Here is a 15,013-nt window from a genome sequence, read left to right as displayed (position 1 = left end):
TGAGCTTTGCAAGGTAGAGATGGTATCAGTGCCTGTAATTGGATTTAGTCACACTTTTTCTCCAATGATTGCTAATATTATTTATAGCTAAATAACTTGTTTTAAGAAAAAGTATGTCTAGGCGCATACGTAGCCGTACAACATTTTTTCACCTCTACCGTGCGGCGGGGCGGGTAATTATATTGCGGCGTAAATGTTTGATCACTGTCTTTCGTCGTACTGGTCACTACAAAAGCTCCGCTTACCTCATTACGGCGGCTGATCACCAGCCCGTTTCTCTGCTTACGTAGGTACTGTTCAGACGACGTTAAAAGCAGCGTTAATGAAAAACGTTGTCGATACTCACGTTGCAAAGTCCGCGTAAACTCTAGTAGCAAGCTATCCTGTAATATCTTATAACAATTTTCGGGTGCACGGCGATTGCTTCACCTCTTTAGTAAAAAGTCAAAATTCTGAGACGTGTATTTTTATTTTCTTAGTTCAACAAAAAACACCTGCCATCAGCCCGAATTTACTTAACTAACAAGATCACTGTTCCCGGTTCACGGTCATGCAATAGATTTCACACGCAAAGCAGCCAGAAATGCACTTAAGTCCGACCCGAATTATTACCTGATACACAGTCAAGTACTCAGCTACTAAGTATGAGTTTCACATACAGTCCTTTTCAGTGGATTCCATAAACGAATACGAAACATGCCACGCGTAATTTTTACTAAGGCCGAAAGTTCACACGCGGTTCTCTTTCCAACAAAGGAATCCAGAAACTATATATGAAGATAGTAACTGTTCTCGAGAGAACTGATTCCACTGATGACCGTGCAGCTTCTCTAGAACAAATGATAATTAACTGAAACCCTCAGCTGCCGACAGGTGTTGTTGATATACCTCGATGGGGACAGCTGAAAATGTGTGCCCCGAGCGGGACTCGAACCCGGGATCTCCTGCTTAAATGGCAGACGCACTATCCATCTTTTTTTATTATCTCATTTTGTTCGTTTTCGTTCGTTGCATTTGCTCGGTGCCGACGTCCCAAAACACCCGTTTCAGTTCGTCGTTGATCCATTAATTCAGTTTGTTTATTACAGAGGGCAGCTAACCCTCTGACCGAACACGCTGTGTTACCGTGCCGGCGCACAGACGAGCTGTATCAATAACACCTGTCCGCAGCTGACGGGTTCAGTTAATTATCATTTGTTCTAGAGAAGCTGCACGGTCATCAATGGTATCTGTTCTTTCGAGAACAGTTTATTATCTTCATATATAGTTAATGGCTACCCGGCCATTGATCTTCGTCTGTGCGAATGCGCACAGGTTGCCCGAACTCTTACGGGAGTCGTCACCTTAGTTGGCGCCAGTAATGCGTGGATGTGCAAATATCAATTAAGAATATTACGTGTGTAGATTGTGGACAGTTGGGAATGTGGGTCTCACGGGAAGCGTGCAAGGGATAAGTCCCTGCAGTCGCGCTATTCATCTGTGTCCTCGGTGGCTCAGATGGATAGAGCGTCTGCCGTGTAAGCAGGAGAGCCCGGGTTCGAGTCCCGGTCGGGGCACACATTTTCAGCTGTACCCATAGAGGTATATCAACAACACCTGTCGGCAGCTGAGGGTACAATTAATTGTCATTTAATCCAAAAACTTCCACACTTCACAAAACTGTCCGTAAATGCAAATGCCATTATGGCCACATAATCTGGACACGAGAAGTCAATTATTTCTTCATTTTACACATGATCAAGACATTCAACATGATCTGCACGTCCGATCGCTGACTAGCGACTCCTTTAATGCCGTTCCTTCCAGAGCCTATAACTACCTGACAGTGCGCGGGAACTGCTTAACTCTGATTGGTTGTTCAAAATGACCAGCCAATCAGAACAATCCTTAGAGATCAGTTTCGTGCTAAAACTGTCTTACGCCAATCATTATTCACAGATGCATTTAAGTCACTTCATCATGCAAATATTAATAAAATGTTTGACTAAACCAAACGAAAAGAAAACTAATCTTGAAATAACTGAAGAAAACTATTACTCTGCAATTCGCTATTCTGGCTGTCTTCTTACAAAAGCAAATATCCTTGTACATACGTCATCAGCACAGTGAGGAATTATATTTTTCATTGCAACTTGCTTTCTTAACATTATCCCATGACATAGTTACGTAATGTTTAACATGAGATAATATTAAATTTTTTCCTGTGTCCCTCATATACACTCTCACTCATTCTCATATACTCACACAACACCACATTAAATAAATACTGATCTTTTCTGAATTTTATATTACGAAAATGAATACTAGTTAACGTTTTTAATTATGAAAATTCAAACAAATTAACCTAACACTTTGTGAATTTTAGTAGTGATTCAAAATGATACTCAAAGACAGACTGCTATAAATCCTAACTGACTTTAATCTTACAAGTGTCGGTTTGGGGTGTTTTAGGTAATTTTCTCGAACTCAAAAATGGCTCTGAGCACTATGGGACTTAACTTCTGAGGTCATCAGTCCCCTAGAACTTAGAACTACTTACACCTAACTAACCTAAGGACATCACACACACCTATGCCCGAGGCAGGATTCGAACCTGCGACCGTAGCGGTCGCGCGGTTGCGCACTGTAGCGCCTAGAATCGCTCGGCCACTCCGACCGGCTTTCTCTAACTGAAAGTATGCCAGCTGGAAAGCTTAGATCTTTAAACAATCTTCTTTTTAATAACAAAGGACAGTATATTTACTTTTAACTAAATTGAATAATATTTAATGTAGTTTATTTAGATTCTTAGGGGCTTGAATATTCCGTCGCTAGAACTGACACAGGTACCGCTTCCCACGGCTAGGCTAGCGACAGGTGCGAATGAGTCACACTAAGATACAAGCGGCTGTTTCTATCACCGCCAACGGATGCAAAGCTACGAGCCATACTGCAAAACAGTGCAATAAATGCTATTGCGCATTGACTTGCGACGTTACAACCGCCTGCGGTAGAGCTTAAAAACGAAGCACTTAAGTTTTTCAATGATATTTTTTCTTGGCTTTACCTTCTGTTTGCAGCAAAGCTAATGTTGACAAAAACCGAAAAGAGTACCAGGCTATTGCAAAAGCTAATCGTTCTTTTCCAGGTTAAACAATTTTTTAACAAGTACTTACGTTCCGCAATAAGTCAGGAATGGGTGTTCGGTTTAGAAATATTATCAATAGGAGAAGGGCGGCGCGAATGGTCACATGCTTGTTTGACCGGCTAGAATATTAAATCCTGTAAAATATTAACAGGGAGAACTGGAAGCAATATGCCGCACTGTACTTGCAAAACTCTTAGACCCATCTTACAATGTACAAACTACGAATGTTCTTCAGTCCCTTCGTGTCTATTCTGTAGAGATCGAACAAGTAAGTGATGGAAATAACTGCTCGCACTGAGGCGCAGAAGCATTCATTCTTCACACGTTTCATCCGCGAATGGAAGAGAAACAGGCTTTTGATGTCTAGTTCAATAAAAAATGTTCTCTACCAAGCTGTTTACAATGATTTGCAGGGTACAGGTGAAGATACAGACGAATAAACCTGCACTATCTGACCTTAGCTATCCAGACATCTCTATGTAATCGCCGGCCGGAGTGACCGAGCGGTTCTAGGCGCTTCGGTCTGGAACCGCGCGACCGCTACGGTGGCAGGTTCGAATCCTGCCTCGGGCATGGATGTGTGTGATGTCCTTGGGTTAGTAGGTTTAAGTAGTTCTAAGTTCTAGGGGACTGATGACTTCAGAAGTTAAGTCACATAGTGCTCAGAGCCATTTGAACCATTCTGTGTAATCCGGAATTGATAACTAAACGTCGCGAGAGGCGGGCTCGTCAGTATAAAGGGGGACGGGAAGCATTGTGTTCGGTAGAGAAACAGTAACATCAAATGGGTCGGTCAGTAGAGCTCAATGACTTCGAACATGGACTAGTCACTGTATCTTACATAAGTAGCAAATCCACCAGTGAAGTTTCAGCTCTTTCAAAACTGCCCAAGTCGACTGTGAATGTGAAGTGGATACACGAAGGAACAACCACAGCTAAACCAAGATCAGCTGTATATCATGTACTGATGGACAGGAATCGACGGGCATTGCGGAGGGCGGTTGTAAAAATTGTATGAAATCGGTGGAAGGAGCCACTCGTGATCTCCTAGGTGCTGCTAGGAGTCCAGCCAAGACTTGATTGTGCGTAGGAAGTTAAAAAAAACTGGCGTACAATGCTCGAACATCTCATAAGCCACATACACGGAAGCTCCAAAGAAACTGGTACAGGCATGCGTATTCAAATTCAGAGATATGTAAACAGGCTGAGTACGGCGCTACATTCGGCAACACCTATATATGACAAGTGCCTGGCGCAGTTGTTAGATCGGTTACTGCTGCTACAATGGCAGGTTACCAAGATTTAAGCGAGTTTGAACGTGGTGTTATAGCCGGCGCACGAGCGATGGGTCACAGCATCTCCGAGGTAGAGATGAAGTGGGGATTTTCCCGTACGATCATCTCACGAGTGTATCGTAAATACCAGGAATCTGATAAAAATATCAAGTCTCCGACATCACTGCGGCCAGAAAAAGATCCTGCAAGAACCAGATCAACGACGACAGAAGGGAATCTTTCAACAGGAAGGAAGTGCAACCCTTCCGCAAATTGCTGCAGATGTCAATGCTGCACCATCAACAAGCGTCAGCGTGCAAATCATTCAACGAAACAACACTGATATGTGCTCTTTCGGAGCCGAAGGCCCACTCGTGTACTCTTGATGACTGCACAAAGCTTTACGCCTCGCCTAGGCCCGTCAACACTGACATTGGACTGTTGACGACTGGAAACATGTTGCCTGTTGGAACGAGTCTCGTTTCAAATTGTATCGAGCGGATGGACGCGTGCGTTGGAGACAACCTCATGAATCCATGGACCCTATGTGTCAGCAGAGGACTGTTCAAGCTGGTCGTGCCTCTGTAATGGTGTGGGGCGTGTGCAGTTGGATATGGGACCCCTGATACGTCTAGATACGACTCCGACAGGTGACACAAACGTAAGCATCCTGTCTAATCACATGCATCCATTCATGTCAATTGCGCTTTCTGACGGACTTGGGCAATTCTAGCAGGACAACGCGACACCCCACGCGTCCACAATTGCTGCAGAGTGGCTCCAGAGGCACTCTTCTGAGTTTAAATACTTCCGCTGGCCACCAAACTCCCCAGACATGAACATTATTGAGTGTATCTGGGCTGCCTTGCAGTGTGCTATTCAGAAGATATCTCCACCCCCTCGTACTCTTAGATTTATGAACGGTCCTGCAGGATTCATGATGTCGGTTCCCTCCAGCACTACTTCAGACATTAGTCGAGTCCATGCCACGCCATGCTCCGTCGCTTCTGCGAGCTCGCGGGGGCCCTACGCTATATTAGGCAGGTGTACCAATTTCTTTGGTTCTTCAGTGTATTTCTGTAGTCAGTGCTGAGCATCACTTGAGGCGATGTGAAGAGCGACGGCACTGGCTTGTGGATGACGAAACGAAACATTTGGAATCACGAATCACACTATGTACTGTTCAATCCGATACAAGACGGAGAACGTAACCTACCATCATGGGTAGTTCCAACAGTGAAATACGGAGGAGGCGGTGTTACGGTATGGGGGTGTTTTCGTGGCTAGGGTTCAGTCCCACTATTGCGCTTAAGAAAACGCTAAATGCGAAGGGACGTGAGCACATTTTACAGCATTGTGCGCTGCGTAGAATAGAGGAACTGTTTTGAGACGATGATTGATTGTATCTCCATAACAAAGCACCCTGTCATAAAGTAGCATCCGTGAGGTAATGGTTTGCCCACAGTCACGTTCCTGAAATGGACTGGCCTGCCCAGAGTCGCGATCTGAACACAGTGGAATACCTTTTGGATGAGTTATAACATAGACTTCGGTCCAACCTCAGTGCCCAACTACCTTCTCTGGCTTCGGCTCTTGAAGCACGTCGTCCAGAGACATCAGACACACTGAAAGTGTTCCCAGCAAATAATCATCTTGTGATGTTGCAGTTCTTCTTATGTCCGTGCTTGCTGTGAAAATAGGACGAGGAATTCCGCCTTATGCAAGACACCTTTTCAGTTTTGTTTCATCCAGACATGTTTCAGTACTTTTTGTGCTATCTTCAGTTGGTTATTTTATTTTTTACTTACATGAAGCTATATGGTATTAATGTTGTTAGCTAGTCTGCTACACAATCTACAACTTCTAATGGCTTTGATGTTGCAGTGTTTTCACGTAATGGCGGCGAAAACTCTGCCCATTGAAACCTGGTAGTCAAGGGAAGCCACGATTCGGTTACGATTGTGGACGGGGCCGTAATCAGTTGCAATTGGTTGCCTTTTACAGTTACACACAATTTATTTTAAACCAGTAATTCCAGACTGAACAATAAATAAAAAGACCACACGTTATTAATGAAGGAATAAACAACTGTGTAAATAATAGTGTTTTCTGTGAGTTACAATTTAAAAAATTAACAATAAATACAGATACAGCAGATAATGTTTCAAAAGCAAGCCACTGTGATCTGGGCAGAAGGCCTTACACGCCAGGAATGGCAATAAATTAAGAATTGTTTAAAACTCGCTGCAACTCACAAATTACAGGTATTGAAATATTAAAGGCAAGTCGCCACAAACACAGCAGAGAGCATCAGACGCCACGAATGGCAGTAAATAAGGTTTTAAAGGCTTACTGCGTAAATAGAAATACCATATTAGAATTTACGGCAAGTGACCACAATCACGGCTGAAGGCCTTACAAGCCAGCAACGGCAATAATAGAAAAAAAAATTAGAAACCTGCTGTAAAACAGCAAATACAATAGCAAAGGTTAATTAAAAAACAAGCAACTGATCACCCAACGGGTTAAATAAAATGATGGTAAACTTTGTAACACAACCCTTAACATCCACTGAACACTACACTGCTGGATTTATTCCAGAAAGCGACCAGAACTATTAACGAGAAATATATAAAATTTAATGTAGTTATTACAAGGGCCAACGGCCTTGCCGTAGTGGTAACACCGGTTCCCGTCAGATCACGGAAGTTACTCGCTGTCGGGCTAGGCTAGCACTTGGATGGATGACCATCCGGTCTGCCGAGCGCTGTTGGCGAGCGGGGTGCCCTCAGCCCTCGTGAGGCAAACTGAGGAGCTGCTTGATTGTGAAGTAGCGGCTTCGGTCTCGGAAATTGACATACGGCCGGGAGAGCGGAGTGCTGACCACATGTCCCTCCATATTCGCATCCAGTGACGCCTATGGGCCGAGGATGCACGGCGGCCTGTCGGTACCGTTGGGCCTCCATGGCCTGTTAGGGAGTAGTAGTATTACAAGGTGTTGTAATAAATAATACAATAATAAAACTCAAGGCCCATTACATAAGTTCCTTAATGGGTACTGAGGCAGATTATACCCGCAGAAGCCGTGGGCTGAAGAAGGGTTACACTGAACTACTCGCCATCAGACCTCCGTTTGGAACACACGTCTTACAAGAACCAAGGGGCCACAGACGGTGCTCCAGTAACCGACCTCGGAGAAGGTCCGGCAACAAACACTTTCGCGAGCGATGAGATAGGCAGCCAAGAGTTGCATTCACTTCACAAGATGGTAACTCAGACTAGTGGCAGTCTAACAAATGACTAATGATAATTTTGCTGAAGCTAAAAAAAAGTTCAAATGTGTGTGAAATCTTATGGGACTTAACTGCTAAGGTCATCAGTCCCTAAGTTTACACACTACTTAACCTAAATTATCCTAACGACAAACACACACACCCATGCCCGAGGGAGGACTCGAATCTCCACTGGGACCAGCCACACAGTCCATGACTGCAGCGCCCCTGACCGCTCGGCTAATCCCGCGCGGCTTGCTGAAGCTAACTGACGACCGATAAACCAAATGCAACGATGGAACAATACGCCAAAGCCAGAACCAGCAGTCTGCACTACGTCCCCAGAATATTGTGTTTAGAGCGCCCAGAACGAGAAATGAATCACTACCACCAGAGTAGAAGAATCACCAACCGGCCTACAATCAACAAAGCTGTCAAAACTACACGCCTTACCGGGCAGCAGCGCAAGGCGAGGAAACGTACACTGCCATCACATACACTAACCCCCAGGGCAGGTAACTTGGGCGTTAGTGGCCACCAGGCAAGAAAAATTACCGCTGGTTGAACTTATCAGATCGTAACAAGTTGAACGCAGTAAATAGTAAGTCGAGGAAAGCTAATCAGATTCGCCTTCCCCATGAACTCCACTCGCTGCTCTTCGCCCCGGCGACACTTCGAGCAGCAACATGAACCTAAGTCACTGGAGAATCGCGAGATATCACAATGGTGGAGGTTTCTCTACTTGGATTGAAATGCACTCATCTTAAAGCTTGCTGGGTCCGGTTTACGACGAGCTCGTGCACCCTAGTGACCACAGCCCTTCCATCCGGCAGTCCAGTGATCCCGGCGTGTTCTGGCACTGTGAGGACCTGGCTCCTCCTGAGTCCCCAACCGAACTGCCCACTCACACGACCCGGAAAAACAACTACGTCGCCCCAAAGATAGGGCAACAGTTACTACATATCGATAACCGCCGCTGCTGCCACTAGCAGACAAGCAACGCTTGTGAAACCGAGTGGCGCCAGTCAACACGAGAAAAAGACAAACAACCGCAACCATGCCAACTAAACGATATCGTCTGGCCTCCAACAGAGGGCGGAAACCTACAAGCAGCACCAACGCGAGCCGCAGCGCGGCTCACCCATGTTCTGAAATTTCGGAGGAAGTGCAATGTCTAGTGACCATAGGTCACGAAATCAGCCACATCACCTCGCCAACAACATATGAGAAAGCACTACAACATCAAAGCCACTAGAAGTTGTAGATTGTGTAACAGACTAGCTACCAAAATAAATACCAATAGCTTCATGTCAGTAAGAAAATAAAATATCTCACTGAAAATAGAACAAAAAGTGCTGAAACATGTCTGGGTAAAACAAAACTGAAAATGTGTCTTGCAAAAGGCGGAATTCTTCGTCCTTTGTTCCCAGCAAAGTTGAAGCCGTCATAAAGGAGCGGACACGCCCTCTACTAATGTTCACTAATAGGTGGGATATTTTGCCGATATAGCCTTTATAGAAACTGAAACAGCGTGAAAAATTTATTTCTTCTAAGTTAATGGATCTTTTTAAGTAAGACAAGAATTAAGGTCACTAAGCACATTTATTTCATGAGCAGGTGACAGTTTTACATACACCGTGTAACAGAGCTAATGGGTCACCTTTTCGAAATACCTTAATTGTCTCCCAGTGCGGCATAGGAGTTTGAAATTTGGCTGGAAAGCGCCTATAGCCTTCTGCTGTAATGGTGTAAAAGCAGGGCACCCTGCGACGTCATCCTAGGCTCGGTGACGTTTCAGACAACTAGGTGTCTACACATGCGGAAAAAAAGGCCAGGCCTCAGAAGTTCATGTGAGATATAATGTGGGTTAATTATGTCTCACTGACACAAAATTTCACCACAATTCTGCCCAACACCTCCGTACTCGTGTCGCACAAGGATAAGCTCAGCACATCCCCACTGACCCACATAACACCCGTTCCTTTGACACTGCTGCGATGGAGGTCAGAACCTCGACGTGGGACAGTGTGTAGTATATGTTATGTACACACACTGGTTCAGGAACGAACAGCTGTTTCATGTATGGATGGATCAGAGAAAAATTGTTAAGCTTATATGTCGCTTCACCGAAGTATTTAAAATAAAGCAGACCTCTTTTTATTTTTTGAAACATTATTCATGGAAACAAAAGCGGTCGAAAAGCCCTATTAAAATATTTAATTAAAATTATGCCATCAAAAATGTTTTTAATTAAAATTTTTATAGACTTTTTATGTTTTCACTTAATGATGTGAGAGGAGAATGGCCAATGTTATGCCGTAGTGTATTGTGTGTGTGTGTGTGTGTGTGTGTGTGTGTGTGTGTGTGTGTGTGTGTGTGTGTGTCTTGAGAGGGAATAGGAGGCAGAAAGGAACACCTGCCTATGAGAAACGATGTGTAGGCGACGTTTTGTTGAGCTGAGAATGGGATAGAGCGTTGAGTTGACGCATCTGCTCAGGCAAGGATACTAAATGTGTGATAATTTGACTTTAAATAGAAATTGAAATTAATCACTGGAAGGAAAACTGTTAAAACTAATTGGAGCAGACGGTGATGGTGGATGCATCTTTGTTAGTGGCCAAAATGACTTCTAGAAAAATGCTATAACATTTAGAAATAACATCAGTTTTGCGGGGCCAGTATCTGTTACTTACGGGTGAAACGGAATCATAGTTTGGTGACTGTGGCCAGATCATTTAAGGTTCCGCGCTTGTATTCAAGTTGACAAAACGCTTCCTGATAATCGGCAATTAATTTCAGGGACGCTGTAGCAAGTTGTAAATGAATAAATGGCAGAATACTACTTGCATTCGGCCATTGCGTCTCCACGCCACGATCCGTTAAGCTCGTAATGGTCGTTGGCTGTAACAATAAAACGTAAAAATATTTCATGTATCTATTAGGAGAACTATTAAAATGAGAACTCATGAGACTTAACTAATTTAATTGCAAATTATTCTAAAGCTAATACATGACACATCACATTTGTGTACACAAAAGAAAGATTAATTAATGATATGCAAAGAACGCAGCTACTGTGCGTTATATCAGCATAAAAGCTACCAGACAAGAGAGAAAGATATGAACAGGAAAGTTTTTCATTTACTTTCCAAAACAAAACAAAAATTTACAATCGATCGCAGTAAGCCACAGGCTGACGGCCGCTATATCCTTGAAAGATTATTTTTGAAATAATAATTACATTTCACAAAATTAATTTACATAAGCTATGTAGACTTGAAGTTATTTACAGTAAATAAATAGATATGTATGTATTTTCGTGCTTTCTGTTGTTTTTGTGACGTAAAGTTTACATGAAATTACGTGGCTCTTCCACAACTTCATCTATTTTCTGCGGGTTCTCCATGACTACTACCCAGTGACGTGCGTGAGGTTTTCGTTAGCTGTAATCGCTTTCACAAAATTGTGGAAAGTAACAATATTACTGTTGTAATTATTATTATTATGTTATTGTTTACGATTATCCATTGCTGCATCAGATCCTGCCTGCCCTATTATTACACTGAATAATGCCATACGCTGTCTATTAAAGTACTAGGCCCAACCTCGTTAAGATGAGGCCTACAGAGCGATAGCGGATAGTCGGAAAACGCTTGTTATTATATCTGCCTGAATAAGTTCCGGTACTCGCAGTTTTATTTATATTTGAGGTCAGTTCTGCGACCCTTCTTGTCGAAAATTTCAGTCACGGAGTCGTAGAATGACACTTGTTTCACGGACCTGAGCAGTCGTTTTTCAGTGGATAACAAGGCAAGGTGAAAGTCTGGTTTTCAGTTGTGTATTTCGAAGATAATGTTCGTTATGCTTCTGAACATTTAATATCGAGGCATTGCTAATAAAAATCTGTCCACGTACTGCCAAATTTAATACGTATCCATGCAGATGTAATATTGTCCTTGGAATTTTCGTGCCGTGTGTGTGTCCTTAGCGTAAGTTAGTTTAAGTTAGAATAAGTAGTGTGTAAGCCTAGGGACCGATGACCTCAGCAGTTTGGTCCCTCAGGAACTTACCACAAATTTCCAAATTTTACTGTGTCTAAATGTGGAAGATTCGGTAGAGGCCGCCCTTGTTGTTTGATCACATCACTTTTCCCCTCAAAATTAAGTCCTCCAAATAGATGTTTACACAGGCTTACCAGCACACATCTACGATCTGATATGTTTGTATCCTTTGAGGCGCCCACTACTTCGTCCATATTACTTCAGCAACACAACTTCACATACGCGCAGAAACTAATTTAAAAACATTAAAAATATACTTGTTTGCTAAAACTACAGTGAATAAATAATAATGTGTACTAGAAACTGCGAAGCACCACGATATGTACCCCGATTTATATCCGAACATTTTCAGCACTGTAGCGCGCGGGAAAGAAAAACACACGTGTCTTTACAAGAGCTAGAGAATCGTAGGCGCTACACGATTATCAGTAGCCTTTAACAACTGCACAGCCCCCCTCCTCTTTCTCTAGTAGAAGCGAGAGAGGGCATGGGCCTTGCAATGGGGACACTCGCGCACCGTTAATCGTTCTTGTTGAGAAGTTACAAGAGTGTAGGACGTAGCTGACCAGCCCCTGTGACCTGTGACAAACTGGTACGAAAACGTTTAATGTCTTAAATGCCCTCAGGTTAACAGTGCTTTATAGAAGTATGAAGCACACCCACAACTGAAAATGTCGAAAAAATATACACGGTGTATCAAAAAGAATCATCCGATTTGGCACGTCCATATTTCTGAAACTAATAAACATATACAATGAATTTTGTTTTTTGATGAACTGGAAACTCAAATGGTTTTTTTCATACCGTTTCATAGGTGTTCAATATGCTCCCCTTGAGATGCACGGCACATGTCAATGCGGTATTCAAGTTGTCCCCACACCGTAGTGAGCATGTCTTGAGTTAGAGCTTCCACAGCTGCTGTTATGCGATGTCTCAGTTCATTCATTGTTGTTGGTAACGGAGGTACATGAACATAGTCTTTTGTAAACACCCACAATAAATAATCACATACAATTAGGTCCGGTGACCTTGAAGGTCAGTAATGTAAGGCTGAATCATCTGGTCCAGTGCGACCGATCCACCGTTCAGTAATCATTTGATTTAAAATTTCCCCCACTTCCGGAAGCCCGTGTGGCCGTGCCCCAACGTGTTGGTAAATGAAGTCTTTCGAATCTATCTCCACCTGTGAGAAAAGAAACTTCTCAAGCATATCGAAATATGTGCTTCCTGGAATAGTGTTCTCGGCAAAGAAAATGGACCATACACCTTTTACATGAAACTGCACAAAACACATTAAATTTTGGAGAGCCCCTCTCATGTTGTACAACTTCATGTGGTTGTTCTTTACTCGATATTCTCTCATTATGACGGTTCGCCTTTCCGTTTAAATGGAATGTTACCTCGTCACTAAACAGAAAGCTGTCATTCTCCATCTTGCCATGAACGAAATTACATAACTCTACACGTTGTTGTTTGTCAGCTTCACGAAGAGCTTGCAGTGGCTGAATTTTGTACGGTTTCATGTGTAAACGTCGACGCAATACACGCCAGACGGACATGGGGGCATGTTGAGCTGTCGAGCTGCACGGCGAACGGATTTCTGCGGACTCCTCGTGAAACTGTTACGGATGCGTTCGACGTCCATATCAGACACTCGAGACGGCCCGGCGATTTGCCTTTACACAAACAATCTGTTTCTCGGAATTGTTCATGCCATCGTCTAATGCTCTGTGCTGTAGGAGGATCCACACCGTACCTAGTAGGAAAGTTATTACGGACCCGTAAAGCGCAAAACGTAGAACACAAAACGCTTTCTGTTGTCCCGACACCATTTTCACAAGAACTGAAGTAGTGCCCCGGCCGGAGTGGCCGAGTGGTTCTAGGCGCTACAGCCTGGAACCGAGAGACCACTACGGTCGCAGGTTACAATCCTGCCTCGGACATGGATGTGTGTGATGTCCTTAGGTTAGTTAGGTTTAAGTAGTTCTAAATTCTACGGGACTGATGACCTCAGACGTTAAGTCATATAGTGCTCAGAGCCATTTGAACCATTTTTTGAAGTAGCGCACATTGTTGCTGCCTAGCGGGAACCATGTAAAACTCGAGTGTTTGCTCTTAGCAACAGTACGTTGTTCACCCACATGTCTCAACTAACATAATAGTTATGATTTTTTTTAAAAAAATCGGATGATTCTTTTCGATGCACCCTATATACCAATAACGTTTAAATGCAAAAAAAATGCGTCTTATACGTAAATGTAATCAGTGATTACAGCACTTACTAGCACGCCTCGCCCCCTACTACCGTTACGCCCCTGAGCTTTCTGACGTCGAGTGCTGCTGACAACCCCATCTGCAACGTGAAACGAGAGCTTTTGTTCGCAGCCTGCTGTTCGAATATTCAACATCAGTTCGTTTGAATAGTCGGATTCTCAGTTCTCGGATTGCCCAGTATTAGGATAGATGGATAATTATGTCAGTTTCTGGCGCTAGAATTCTTCGAAGTTTTGGTGTACTGGCGTAAATAAATGACTGATTGTAAACAAGAGGCACAAAGTTAATTGGTTTTGTGATCTGAACGTAGTTTCTACACGTTATTATGACAGAACTGTACGGAGGTGATACTGCCCTTGTGGCAGAAAACCGTAAAACTCCTTTGCGGCAATGTTTTCCGAGAGGATTTATGAGATTTTATAATTTTGTAAGTCGATTCAAAAACAAATCAAGTGTTGTTGGAAATCATTCCATGAACTATACTGATGAAAATGCACACAAAAAATGAAATGATCATCATCCCATCCCATCCCATCCCATGAACCATGGACCTCGTCGTTGGTGGGGAGGCTTGCGTTTATCAGCGATACAGATAGCCGTACCGTAGGTGCAACCACAACGGAGGGGTATCTGTTGAGAGGCCAGACAAACGTGTGGTTCCTGAAGAGGGGCAGCAGCCTTTTCAGTAGTTGCAGGGGCAACAGTCTGGATGATTGACTGATCTGGCCATGTAACGCTAACCAAAACGGCCTTGCTGTGCTGGTAATGCGAAGACTGAAAGCAAGGGGAAACTACAGCCATAATTTTTCCCGAGGGCATGCAGCTTTACTGTATGATTAAATGATGATGGCATCCTCTTGGGTAAAATATTCCGGAGGTAAAATAGTCCCCCATTCGTATCTCCGGGCGGGGACTACTCAAGAGGACGTCGTTATCAGGAGAAAGAAAACTGGCGTTCTATGGATCGGAGCGTGGAATGTCAGATCCCTTAATCGAGCAGGTAGG

General features: G+C 43.5%; 1 protein-coding gene and 1 non-coding gene across 2 annotated transcripts in view; both read left to right on the top strand.

Annotated features, from left to right (window-relative positions):
- LOC126260422 (Kv channel-interacting protein 4-like) overlaps positions 1-15,013 on the top strand; it is a 575,073-nt gene that overhangs the window by 540,879 nt on the left and 19,181 nt on the right. The window lies entirely within an intron of this gene.
- On the top strand, positions 1,483-1,556 carry Trnat-ugu (transfer RNA threonine (anticodon UGU)). The gene has a single exon. It is a non-coding gene; the product is annotated as a tRNA-Thr (tRNA).

Source organism: Schistocerca nitens, chromosome 5 (assembly GCF_023898315.1).
Source record: "Schistocerca nitens isolate TAMUIC-IGC-003100 chromosome 5, iqSchNite1.1, whole genome shotgun sequence".
In the NCBI taxonomy this organism is placed as follows: Eukaryota; Metazoa; Arthropoda; class Insecta; order Orthoptera; family Acrididae; genus Schistocerca; species Schistocerca nitens.
Note: the sequence above shows the minus strand (reverse complement) of the source record. Positions and strands in the feature narration are given on the sequence as shown.